A 12,242-nucleotide genomic window follows, 5' to 3' on the forward strand; every position below is an offset into this window, starting at 1 on the left:
AGCTCTCTCACGTGCTGATCTCCAGTGCCACGTCTGTGCAGCAGCAAGCTGGTGGCCCTGTTTAAAAGCTGTCATCACACACTGGAATGGTAGCATTTTATGAGCGATGTACTTGGAATACAGGGTATAATCGGGACACATTTTGCCCCACATGCAAGTAAGAGGTACGTTCAGTACCAAGGAATGAAACCAACTGTTACACAGTGTCACATGGGGAGTAGTTTACCATGAGCTTTCTTAAAATGCACAGCTAGGGATAAAGGGAAATTGATACGGGATAGAAACACCACACAAAACCATATTTCTTCTGATTCCAGGTTATACTAACAGGTGATTAAACCTGAAGGTTTGAGTTCTGTGCCGATGCTACCTTCAAGACTATGGGCTGAGTCCTTGGTCTGGATCTGGCTGCTGTGTATTGCTGAGTTTGTGCAAAGCTGCCAGAAAGCGTCCCTAAAGGGGAGTTGAGGCTTATCCCTCACACAGGAAACCCCAGGTGGCACACAGCTGGTGTAGGCCTGCTGAGGCTGGCATAACTTAGAGTAGCTTTACACTCTAAGTTGCTACGCTTATAAGTTACTGAGAGTCATTTCAGTCCCCATGATGACCCAGTGCCTTAAAGCCAACTTTCCTTCCCAATCTCCTCATCTGTGCCAAGCATAAAACTAAAATTCTAAAGGCGCAATCCTACGAGCATGGGCAGCATGTGAACCACAGGCTGGGGGAGGCTAGACCCCAGCCCTGCCCTTTCCACCCGAGGCCTCGCACCTTCTGCACACTCCCCCCTGCTGGAGCCGCCTCACCATGGACACCGGCCCCTGCCCCAAGCTAGCCCCAGCGCTGGAAGGGTGGGCAGCGTGGCCCCAGCCCCCGAGTGCTGAGATGCTGGGCAATGCGCGCCACAGAGCAGGCAGGAAGCAGGTGGAGTGTGGGCGGGGCCATGCCGGGCTGTTTGGGGAGGCACCCAGCCTATGGTACCCACCCCCCATGCCTGCAAGCCTTTAACTCTTCTGAGTAGTCCCACTGTAGCCAATGAGTCTACTCATACAATTGAAGATTATTCGTCTGATTGAAGGATTTAAGTCTGTTTTAGAGAAGGAGAAAACTAAAGAGTCAGGAGACTGGTAATGAACTACACCAGGGATCGGCAACCTTTCAGAAGTGCTGTGCCAAGTCTTCATTTATTCACTATAATTTATGGTTTCACGTGCCAGTAATACATTTTACATTTACAGGGGCTGGCAGACAGAACCCCAGACTGGCAGCAGGCTGGCGAACAGAACCCCAGGCCGACAGCAGCGGAGTCCCCAGGACTGGTGGCCAAGACCAGGGGCCGGGGGCCGGAACCCCAGGCTGGCAGCAGAGTGCCACTGTAAATCAGCTCGTGTGCTGCCTTTGGCACGCGTGCCATAGGTTGCTGACCCCTGAACTACACCTTGGCTATAAATCCAGCCCGAGTTGCTGGTGACTGAAAGTTGTTACCATATAGTTGCTTCTCTTTGGTTATGTGAAATGAATTGATCATCTGTCCTGTTCTCACTAAAAAGACATCCCCATCAGAAAAAAATACTAGCACTGATCTGATAAAATAAATCACTTTTAGGAAGAAAAAAAAAATCCCCCATTTTTTTGGTCTAAATTTTCCAACCAACTCTAGAATACAGCATTATGATTAGCATCTTTGTTGACAATCTGAGAAGAGATGTCAGAGATTAAATGGGTCCCTATTAATGAGATTAAAGCCTACTGTAGAATGACTGCATTGTTGCTCTTGGTGTCAGTGGCTAATGAGGGCTGAGTCCAGGGCTTAATTTGTAATGAAAGAGGTGTTGGCACTCAAGTAATTTTCATACTGATGAAGCCCAGAGGTGCCGGGGCTATGAACTGCCAGGCCTAGAGGTGCCGGGGTTCAGCCGTAGCAAAAATTAAGCACTGCTTAAATCCCAAATGCTGTCAATCTGAGACCTTTCATATTTCCTTAAATTTAAAAGAATAACAAAAACATCTGGTTTTAGCAACTGACCACTCAGCCCTTTATTTGTGTCATCTCTGTGAAATCTCTGATTCTGAGCTGCACGTATGTTTTCCTTTTAAAGAAGTTTGTGATAATGGACCTTTTTGCCAACATGCTAAGTTGACCACACTGGCTGGGTTACCTAAGATAGCCTTGGAATGAGCGATTTTTGTTAAGTTGTGATGTCATTATATTCTACCCTGTTTTGATTTTTGTTCCGTGCCTGAGGCTGTAAGGCATGACTAGTAGTTCTTTAGCTCTAACTAGCTGCTTATGTATAGGAGTTTCAGAGAGTGCTAAAAGTTTGTTGAGTTTAAGTAATGGAAATATCACGTCCAAACGGCTTGAATTAGAGTGGAGCCCTGCCTCAGGATCATATGCCTTTGACTTGGATCTGGGCCTAGATCATATTTTATAAAGTATTAATGTTGAAACACAAAAGGCTCCAGTTAGACCTGGAAACTTGTACCTGGATTTCTCTCTGTAAGTTCTGTTTTTGAGAAGAAAAGGGGGGAAATATTTCACAATTGTCAAACACTATCATGCTCCATTATTGATAGTCTCTGGAGCACCATGTCAGCGAATGCATCATCAAGTTCAGAATATTTATTTACAATTTCCCCTCACTGGCTCAGCCTCATGACACACTCAGCTTGGGTTTGGAAGAGTCCGAGGGGGGTAAATGGTTAGACAACATTCTTCCCAGATATTTCAGTATAATACAAACACTGCTATTGTAACTTAAGTGTCCTGCTCCATAGCTACATTATCATTTCACAAGAGATTTCTTTAAAAAGAAGATGGAGGGTGGGAGGGGAGTAAGAGGAAGGGAAGCAATGCACTGAAAGGTTTTTAAATACCACAGAATTCTACAATGGTTTTGCAGAGGGAGCAGTTACCAGAACAACTCTAAGCAGGGTGACCAGACAGCAAATGTGAAAAATCGGGATGGGGGTGGGGGGTAATAGGAGCCTATATAAGAAAAAGACCCCAAAATCAGAACTGTGCCTATAAAATCGGGACATCTGGCCATCCTAACTCTAAGTGGCCTGCCTCATGCAAAAATAATTGTGCACTAGTTAGCACCAAAATAGGCCAGTTATAAAATGTGATTTTTAAAAAGCATTTTGATATCAGTGGCAAGACAGTGAAAACCTTCCTAAACATTGTTTGAAAAACAGTCACATACTGCCACAGCTGTGGTCAGCAGAGACTCTTGAGCTGGACCCAACTCGTTATTAAAAGAGAGGGGGTGTTTGGTAAGGGCGTGCTCTGGGATGGCTCCGAGACTCTGGAACTTGTTCCTCTTTGGTCCAAAACAGACTGAATTTGGTGTCCTTCTGGGTACACTGCAAAAGACATTTGTTTGATGGGGGGATTGGAGAGGGCTGAAGATGAGGTAAAGGAAAGTTTGTAAGTGGCTGGATGACTTCCTGTTTGAAATTATTATTTTTGCTGTTGGGATTTTATTGTATTATTTATTTTGTGTTAGAGGATATTAGCACAGGCTTTTAAAAACATTATTCTATTTAAGTGCATAAATAACTGCACAGCACCTAGCACAATAGGGTTATCATCCATGACGGGGTCTCCTAGACACAACCACAATTCAAATAAATGAATTAATAATAACAAAATAATAATAATAAATGAATGTTCATCAGATGATCAGATCCTGCTCCCACTGTAGATGGCAATGGGAGTTTTGCCACTAACCTCAATGGAAATATATACAATAGTATGTGCAAAAACATCACCACCTGGCACATACACACAGCGTTTGTGCTCTATTTTTTAGCTTCCAAAATTATCAGTAGCACCTCCCCAAACAAGCAGGCACTTAACATATTGTCTAAATATTTATGTAATATTTAATTATTAAATCATTTAAATAATAATTTTATTTTATTATTTATTTCATTTTAATTGTTAACTAATTATTACATACTTTAAATAACATTATTTAATAAAATTTGATTTTATAAATGTATTGATTTTTCCAATGAAACAAATTTAACACATACACTTTCTTAGAAATATAATTAATTAACAATAGCTTCTATAATGGATGAACAACTAAAAAAGCACCCTAATTGTGAAGTTCTTATGGATAAATTGTCATTTGTGAATACAACTTGCTATGTTAAGATAAAATGAATGGTTATCTATCAAGTTTAACATTTCTTTAACAGCAACACAATGGCATATTCAATTTTTAGCAATACAATTCTTCTAATCATGAGATGAGGATACTGGTAATTAAATCTTAGTATTCCTGGATGACTGGAACACTGAAGGCAGTTAATATAAGATTCCTCTTTTCATTATTTTGGGGCTTGGACAGTGAGACTAAAATGCATGTTATAATGTCTGAGACAAGGTGGGTGAGGTGATATCTTTTATTGGGCCAATTCCTGTTGGTGAAAGAGATTTTGTGCTGTCCAGAGCTCTTCTTTGGGTCAGTCACAATGGCTGGAATTGTGGCGAATAAAAAGGGGAACAAAAGCGAATGACCAACTATTTGCTCTTTCTATTAACTCTGTTTAGCACATGCATTAATTGTTTAATCTTTGTAATAGTTATGGAACAATAAACATTTGATTTGAAGAATTAAATACTCTGGATGAAATTCTGACCCTACTGAAAGCAACAGCAAAACCCCCACTCACTTCAGTGGGGCCAGGATTTCACCATCTGGGTCTAACCCTACACTTACTCTGACAACACTTCCACTGACCCTGATAAACTTAAATAAAGTTGCCTGAGTAAGGACTGCGAAGTCTGGCCCACGACAGGCAGTCACAATACCATGTAGGATTTAAATACATTTTAAAATGCTTCATTACCACAGCTTAAATTTGGAATAAATGTATGAGGACAAAATTGTTAACATTAGAACTATCTAAGGACAGGCTTTTGGTCTTGGGATTAGTGCGTCACATGTCCTTGGGAAAGATTCACTGCTAATACTCACAGTCAGTCTTCTACTCCCTCTGCTAGCTGTGGCTGGGACACACTGCTACAGCAGTGAGCTCAATCGCATAGGAGGTTAGGAGGGAGAAGAACCCTAGTATCTGATGTAGGAATGAACGGATATGGACTCCTAACAAAACCTTTCAGTTCTCATCAGCTAAAAAAGCATCATGACATGGAGTCTGAAAAAGGTTAAGGCAATAGGACAATGAGGGATCCAACATCCTTCACTAAGTCATGCATAAGACGCTTCCTTCATCTTAAAAAGTAAGTCCCTCTATTAGAAGGTTTTTTTCCCCTGTAGTTCAGGTATATATGTCAGAACAGTAAGGACCCAATTCTACAAAAGGTACATTTAATGGCTGTACTATGCATGTCCCTCCCTCCCATAAAGCAGTTACCATTCTCCAGCACAGCACAAGACACACACATTTTATTACTCAGGTTCTCGCTATCATCCAAATCCTGAGCCCCTTATACAGGTTTTATACAATTCAAAATGAGTGTTTCCTGAGTAAGGGATGTACAAAAACAGTGTAAGAACCTCCGTGTTGGCCCTATGTGTTTAAAGAATACAGAGTGGAAAAAAGATGATGTAATGAAAGTATATCACTATGAATATCTTACACCCCCTCTCATGCCCACACTGTAGAAGGCCATGCAAGCTGCAAACACTGGCTTTCATCTGGCTGGATGATTCAGTAGGAAATCTGCAAAAGAAGGGAAGCCCTTTTTAGAACTGAAGGTTGCCTCAATGCAGCACTAAGCTAAGTAGTAGAGTGGAGCTGATCACAAAGTGCCAAGATCCAGAAAATGGTGCTTCAGTTCCTGAGATGCTCTTCAAAATGCATTAGTGTCTTTGTTTGTAACATACCTGGTTATCCTGCCAAAGGGAAGATTACTGCCTCCATCTGTCTGAGGGTGCCATCTAGAACTAATTTTTCAGCTCATAGCCCCTTTACAGTCCTTGTCTGACTGTAAAATCTATTCCTGATAAAAGTTGAGGAGAGCTGTATATCCTGGAACTATGCCTCTAGAGTAATTAGGGGTCAGCTCTAGGATGTACTTATCTCCCTGCTTCTGATAATGAATGAATCAGTCAGTCAGACTGGGAAGAGCCCACCCTACATTAGAATTACAGAATGACTCCTTGACTATGCTTGGGGAGTCCCTTTGACATCACTGATAGCTGCCCAACTGCCATAGATGGCAGTCGGACTTGATGGAATGACAGACTGCATGATGGGAGGAACACGTGTCAAATGTCTAATATAACACCCCACAGCTGTGGCTGAGGGGAAAACAGTTTTTATCAGTTGCTATGGAATCATGATTAGTTTGTATATCTACAGAGCCAGTGAGAAGAGAAATGAAGGCTATTTTTTGAAATAGATGTCATGAAATCAATCCTTGAAGAACTTCTGGAGTCAAAGGCTAAAAAGGTTTGCCTGAATATCTTATGTTACTCGATATAGAAATAAATCTAACTGTGAGACGTAACATGGGTGTCATTTTTCAACTGGAGTTCATCACAAGAAACTACTCTTTGGTCTCATTTAGAGTTTGTTTATGTACATAGTAACAGAACCACCATCTCTTAGTAAATGCAGCAGCTTATCTTAGCAGAAAATAAGTAAATGAAGTTTTAAAAAAGAGAGAAAAAGTACAATGAAGCATGGAAACCTTTAAGAGAAACTTTCCCCTTATTCTTCCTAACTGCTAAAAGAAAACCTGATGTTCTTCTTTTAAAACGTGTCTGCCTCTAGGTTCTTGGCACAGGTTTACTGATGGGAGGGCCAGCAATCTATTTAATGACTGCATTGACGTCAATAGCATAACTGAAATACTTACTAAGATGCATGATTCCAACTTTCAGGGGGAGGTGTGTTTCTAGGGTGTATGAACATGTGAAATGGATTCTTTCTGGGAACGGACTACACTTGAAGAACAGGAAATGAAAATGAAAATGTTAGCAGTATCTTTTGAATGTTAGTCAATTCTTTTCTTTTTCCATGCAGATAACTTTTAAAGTTTAATGTTGAACAAATGTTTAATTTCTGGCAATATCAGAACTATTTTACTGTTTCAAGAGTTTAGACTACCCAATTTCCTGTCTGTAAAATTATCTCTGTTAAATTTCTGATGCAAAATTGAATGTTTGCTTATAAGTGGCTCCTTTCTACAAAACTTTAAAATCTTTACCATGTGTAAAATTTAATCGTGTAAAATCTAATTAAAATTAGAATCTCAGTTAAAAACCAATGTATTATTTTGAAAGAATTATTCAGGTTTGAAGGGACCCTAGTGGGTCACAAAATCCATTATCATTGTAGCAAGACTGATTTTATTATTCATAATTAGTTACTTTTTTAAGAGCACATTACTTAGATATTTAGTGCAATGGAGATACTAGCCCTGTGCAAATATTGGTTAGAATTACAATGTATTGTATTTGTTGGACTTGGATGATCTGTTTTAAAGCCAAAAGACTACATCTTGCAGTCTTTATTGTGGCAGCACTCACTGGAGACGAATCAGGACTGCAGCATTTCACACCAAATGTTTTATTGTGCACATAGCCAGATTCTGTTCTCACACCAGTGTAAATCTGGAGTACCAGTACTGGCTTCAAATGAACAACTCTAGATTTACGACGGTGTGTAACTAGGAGCTTACTCTGATCCATAGTTACTAATAACACCTATAGATAGATGGACTCTCTTCAGTGCAAGTTTAAGAATTAGTTCGTCATTCATTTACTTTCTATTTAAATGTTCATGCATGAGTCTGGGTACATTTTACACCCACGTCAAAAATGAAATATTACAAGTTTTATGTTCATGTAAAGGCATGTGAAAAGTGCAGACAAACGTGCAGATGTTCAGGAAAACCAAGTCAAGGGAACAGGCAAGGAAAAATACCAATCTTTACTCCCACCCCCAAGAGTGGAATTTTAACACCACTTTAATCCTATGAGACTTGAAAAGCCTGTGTGTGACATATCACACAATGCTACAGCCCCTGAAGGCTAATGTTGCAAAGTATAACTGTCAAGTGTATTATATTGCTAGGTATATAATTAATTGTTTGGAAATACCATCATTATTCAGAGTTGTAAACACCTAGGGGGTACTAGGTTGCTTGCTGCCGGGAAAAGTTTGTGCAAACCTCTTATAGCCCCAGGAGATACACAACATTGTTTGACTCTTAGTATTATGCTGTGATCCTGCTAGCCATGTTGGACATTTTTAAAGCAATATTCTATAAAATAGTCCATCATGCAAAAATTGCTCAGATTATTTGCTGGGGCATTGATCTTAAAGGGAACATAATACCCTTACCCCCACTGCTTATGTAGGAGTGTTTTCCTCTTTTACAGCTTCACTGTTACTGACACAAGAGACTTCTCCCACCGTCAGGAACAACAGACTCCTTATTTATTATTTATGGTGTTTCATAGATATACACCATCCTTTACACACATATAAGATGTCAGGCCCCTGCCATGAGGAGCTTACACTAATTCAGGTAAATACAAACATGAATGACACAAAAATCCGGCAGAAAATTCAGATCAGGGAGTTTTGGAGAGGAACTGGATAGTGGAAAGCTAAGTGAGAAACACAGATATTATGAAGGGACTTAAAGGAAGAAGAGAAAGGCTGTGGCGTGGAAAAGAGCATGAAGCAGAGAGTCAGAATAGGACACAAATGGAGTAATTATGAGAAAGTACTGAGAGGAACAGAGGATCTGAGACGGAAACAAGAACAAAGATGTAGGTGAGGGCGGAGCAGCGCCAAGCTGTGAAGGGAGAACAAGGAGCTTAAGTTTAATGTGGAAACGAGTGAAGTGATGTGAACAGTGGGGAAACAGTCAGTGCTGGAAAAGATGGATGGAGATGGAAGAGGTGTGAGGCTGGGAGGCTGGAAAGGAGGCAGTGACAGATCACCAGTCAGTGATCAAGATTTAATTAGTTGGAGTCCAACAGGGTAGGAGAAAAAACAGAAAAACACAGTCATGCCAGCCTAAAAAGGAGAGCCACTAATGAAGGCAGCAATCTTTCACTGTGTCCAAGGTAGCTCAGAAAAGTTAGCGCCGTGGAAAGGCTCGTCTCTTTGCATGGAAGGAGCGATCATTAGGGATCTTAGTGAGCTTAGTTGTCCTTTATATGAGAGAGAGAGAGAGAGAGAGATGAACTGGAGAAGAACAAGTATCAGAGGGGTAGCCGTGTTAGTCTGGTTCTGTAGAAGCAGCAAAGAATCCTGTGGCACCTTATAGACTAACAGAAGAACAAAAGAGGAAGTAGAGGTAAATTGAATACACAACACATGGAAGGGGCTTGAAGCTGGAATATAAGGAAAACAACTTGAAGGCTGAGGGAAAGGAGCTAGAGGATGAAGATAAAGGAGAATAAGAGGTAGGACAACGATAACACCTTTAGGTTAGAGTAGTGCTCCCCCTGTGCATCTAGCCACAGCCCTGCCTTCTTCCTACCCCTTTGTGATGGTGTGCATCCCTTGGTGGCTAGCAGGGAGCCGAGCCTCAGGGCACTACAGCAGTATATACGTATATAAAAATCGTAACTCCTGTTCCCTTGAGCATGGAGACCAGGGCTGCATCTGATCCAAACACAAGGGATCTAAGGGGGTGAGTCCTTGCATCTTCCCCCTGATCATCCATGCAGGAGTAGGGCACAAACTAGTTCTTATTGGCCACTATGTGGTAATATCCAAAATCACCTGTCAGTTTATTATTCAGTGAACAGATATATTTCTCATGTTTAAATGCTTGTAAAAAGTTTTACTCCTTCCCCATATCTGCTTCTGTACTTAGAAAAGCTGATCTCCCCCTCATCACTGCGCTCTGAATGAAAGTGATGAGAGACAAAACCCCTTACTCAATCCATATGGGGCAATTTTCTTCTCAGTTACCCTGGTGCAACCTACTAGGGAAAAACAGAGCACAGCATTTGGTCCTTTGAAGATTTGTCCACTACTTTCTTTGTAGTGTATGAAGGAAAGAACAGTGAACCAAAAGACGTATTATAACCGGGTGTGACGGGGTGTACAACCACACACAGTGACGAAAGAGTTAAAGTGGCCTGAGAAGCCAGTTAAGCTACCTGGCTGCACCTGGAGTGGTGTCAGGCAAACAGATGATCAAACCCTGACAGGGAGGGGCTGGAGGAGGGACCAGAAAGAGACCCAGGTGAGAGGTATCGCAGGGCTGGATTAACCTTTTGTGGGCCCGGCGCCAAATATATTTGTGGGCTCCCATAGGGGCAATGGCACATGGCACAGGGGAGGGGGGGGGTCAGTCCTTGGAGCGAGGGGCCAGCCAAGGACATGGCATGGCAGGGGCAGCACCACTCTGCCCAGCCCAGTGTGAGGGCACTATTCACAAACCAGCAGTTGCCAGATGCAGAGTGTCCTGCCCGGCTCTGTGCTGCCAGCCTGCCCCTTCCTGTCCGGAGTGGTGGTGTCCATGCTGCGCCACACAACCGCCCTGCCCAACACCCCCCTGACTCTCGATGGCCAGAGCTCCCCTGGACTCACTATGCCCAGCGCCCCAACCCAACCCTCCCACAAATGCACAATGCCCTGCACATCATGACCCCTGCCCAGTGCCCCCCTGCCCACAGCCCCACCACAACTGCCCAGCACCCCACACAGAACCCCCACTCCCTAGCGCCCCAACACACACAGATCTTCCCCGCCCCCTCACAGCCCAGCACCCCCCCAGTCCTCCCAAAGACCCACTCCCCCATGCCCTGCCTCCTGTCCGCACTCACCAGCCCTGCTGGGAGGTGACTGTGTCTGCCGGGCTGAGCCAGCAGCGCAGCCAGGGCTGGTCCCGGGGCCAGGAATCGCTCCGGCCCCTGCCCGGAGCCGGAGGTGTGCTGGGGTCCGGCCAGGAGGCAGAGAGGAGTGCTCGGTCGGCCGGCAGGCAGGCTGAGAGGAGCAAGTGATGGGCGGGGAGGAGGCAGCGTGCTGGTGGGGTCTCTGCACAGTGCAAGCGGAGCAGGCCAGGGCCACTTCTGAGCATGGGCCCGGCTCCATGGTGCCACTGTAAACCTGGCATTGGGTACCTGGGAACCTTCCCTTGGGCTGAGAGAAGCCTGGGAAGCTGAGTCCTGAGCTGGTGATAGGGGCCAATCAGAGACTGTAGCCTACCTGAAACCCTGGGTAGAGGGAGAGAGTGACACCCCAAAGTGGCGGGAGTGAAACCAACACACCTGGGTCAGTGCTAGGATTGTTTGAAGCTGGGACTAGCCTGCAAAGAAGAAGGTTACCAGCTGAGTTCAGGTGGGCTGAAGATTCAATTGTTTTGCTATTTTCTGTTTGACTTTAAGTCTGAGACCTTAAATAGTGCTGGACTCCATTACCTAGTTTGTCCAGAGGGCCAGGTCATGTCAATGCCTGAAAAAGGTCAAAGGCCACATGGGGAAACTGAGGCACAGCTGTTGCATGCCACATACAGACACTTGGGGCAGGGGAGAAGACGGTGTGGTGCAGCAGCAATTTTGCCACACCTGGGTAATAAATCACACCAACAAATTAGGTAGTTTTAACATTGGAAATAAGATCATTGTAAAAAAGTGAATTTACAGAATGCAGTTTAGATCACATTAACATGCTTCTACATCATTAAAAATGCAATTGGGTACTGCTTGTATGAATATGTATTAAGATTTGTTGTCTTTAACTGTTCTCATTTCTAATTATGAAATAACTGTGCCAATGACGGATTTGGGTTTTGGGGTTGTTCTTGTTGTTTCTGCTACAGTCACATATTTAATTTTTAAAATTTTTATTTAATTCATAAAAGAATTCTGTCTGGTCCCATAATCTGCATTTATAACCAAATAACAGAAAAATCCGCCAGATTTGCTTAAACTGATACCAAGGACAAAACACAGGATGTTCACTATGTGTTGCGCTTCCTTTTATGATTGTGGTTATAACATTAAGAAAAGTTTGACATTGACAGTGACATCACTATCAGCATTTTGTGGTTTGTCGTATATAAGCTGTGGTCAGGCTTTTCATGGTCTAGAGAAAAACAAAGACAAAAAAACAAACTGCATAATTTGTTATAGTTTATTCATTCTACACTAAGCCAAAATCATCCTTGGCGCATATCCATGGGAACACACCAGGAATGAATTTGGTCCTTTATTTTAAACAATTGCCAAAACCTGTAAACTTCCAGTTTGGCAACAACTGGCATGTTATGTCCAGTGTAAATGTTGAAT

The 12,242-nt window shown here is 42.8% G+C and overlaps 1 protein-coding gene and 1 long non-coding RNA gene across 12 annotated transcripts in view; one reads left to right on the plus strand and one right to left on the minus strand.

Annotated features, from left to right (window-relative positions):
* Positions 1 to 1,437, plus strand: part of LOC120370328 — a 41,675-nt gene extending 40,238 nt beyond the window's left edge. The window contains exon 6 of the long non-coding RNA XR_005583703.1: positions 1,236 to 1,437. This is a non-coding gene — a long non-coding RNA (uncharacterized LOC120370328). The remainder of the gene's footprint in view (positions 1 to 1,235) is intronic.
* The window catches only part of PDE4B (phosphodiesterase 4B), a 366,632-nt gene that overhangs the window by 57,387 nt on the left and 297,003 nt on the right, over positions 1 to 12,242 (minus strand). The gene's annotated exons all lie outside the window — the stretch shown is intronic.

This window comes from Mauremys reevesii, linkage group 8 (assembly GCF_016161935.1).
Source record: "Mauremys reevesii isolate NIE-2019 linkage group 8, ASM1616193v1, whole genome shotgun sequence".
Taxonomy (NCBI): domain Eukaryota; kingdom Metazoa; phylum Chordata; order Testudines; family Geoemydidae; genus Mauremys; species Mauremys reevesii.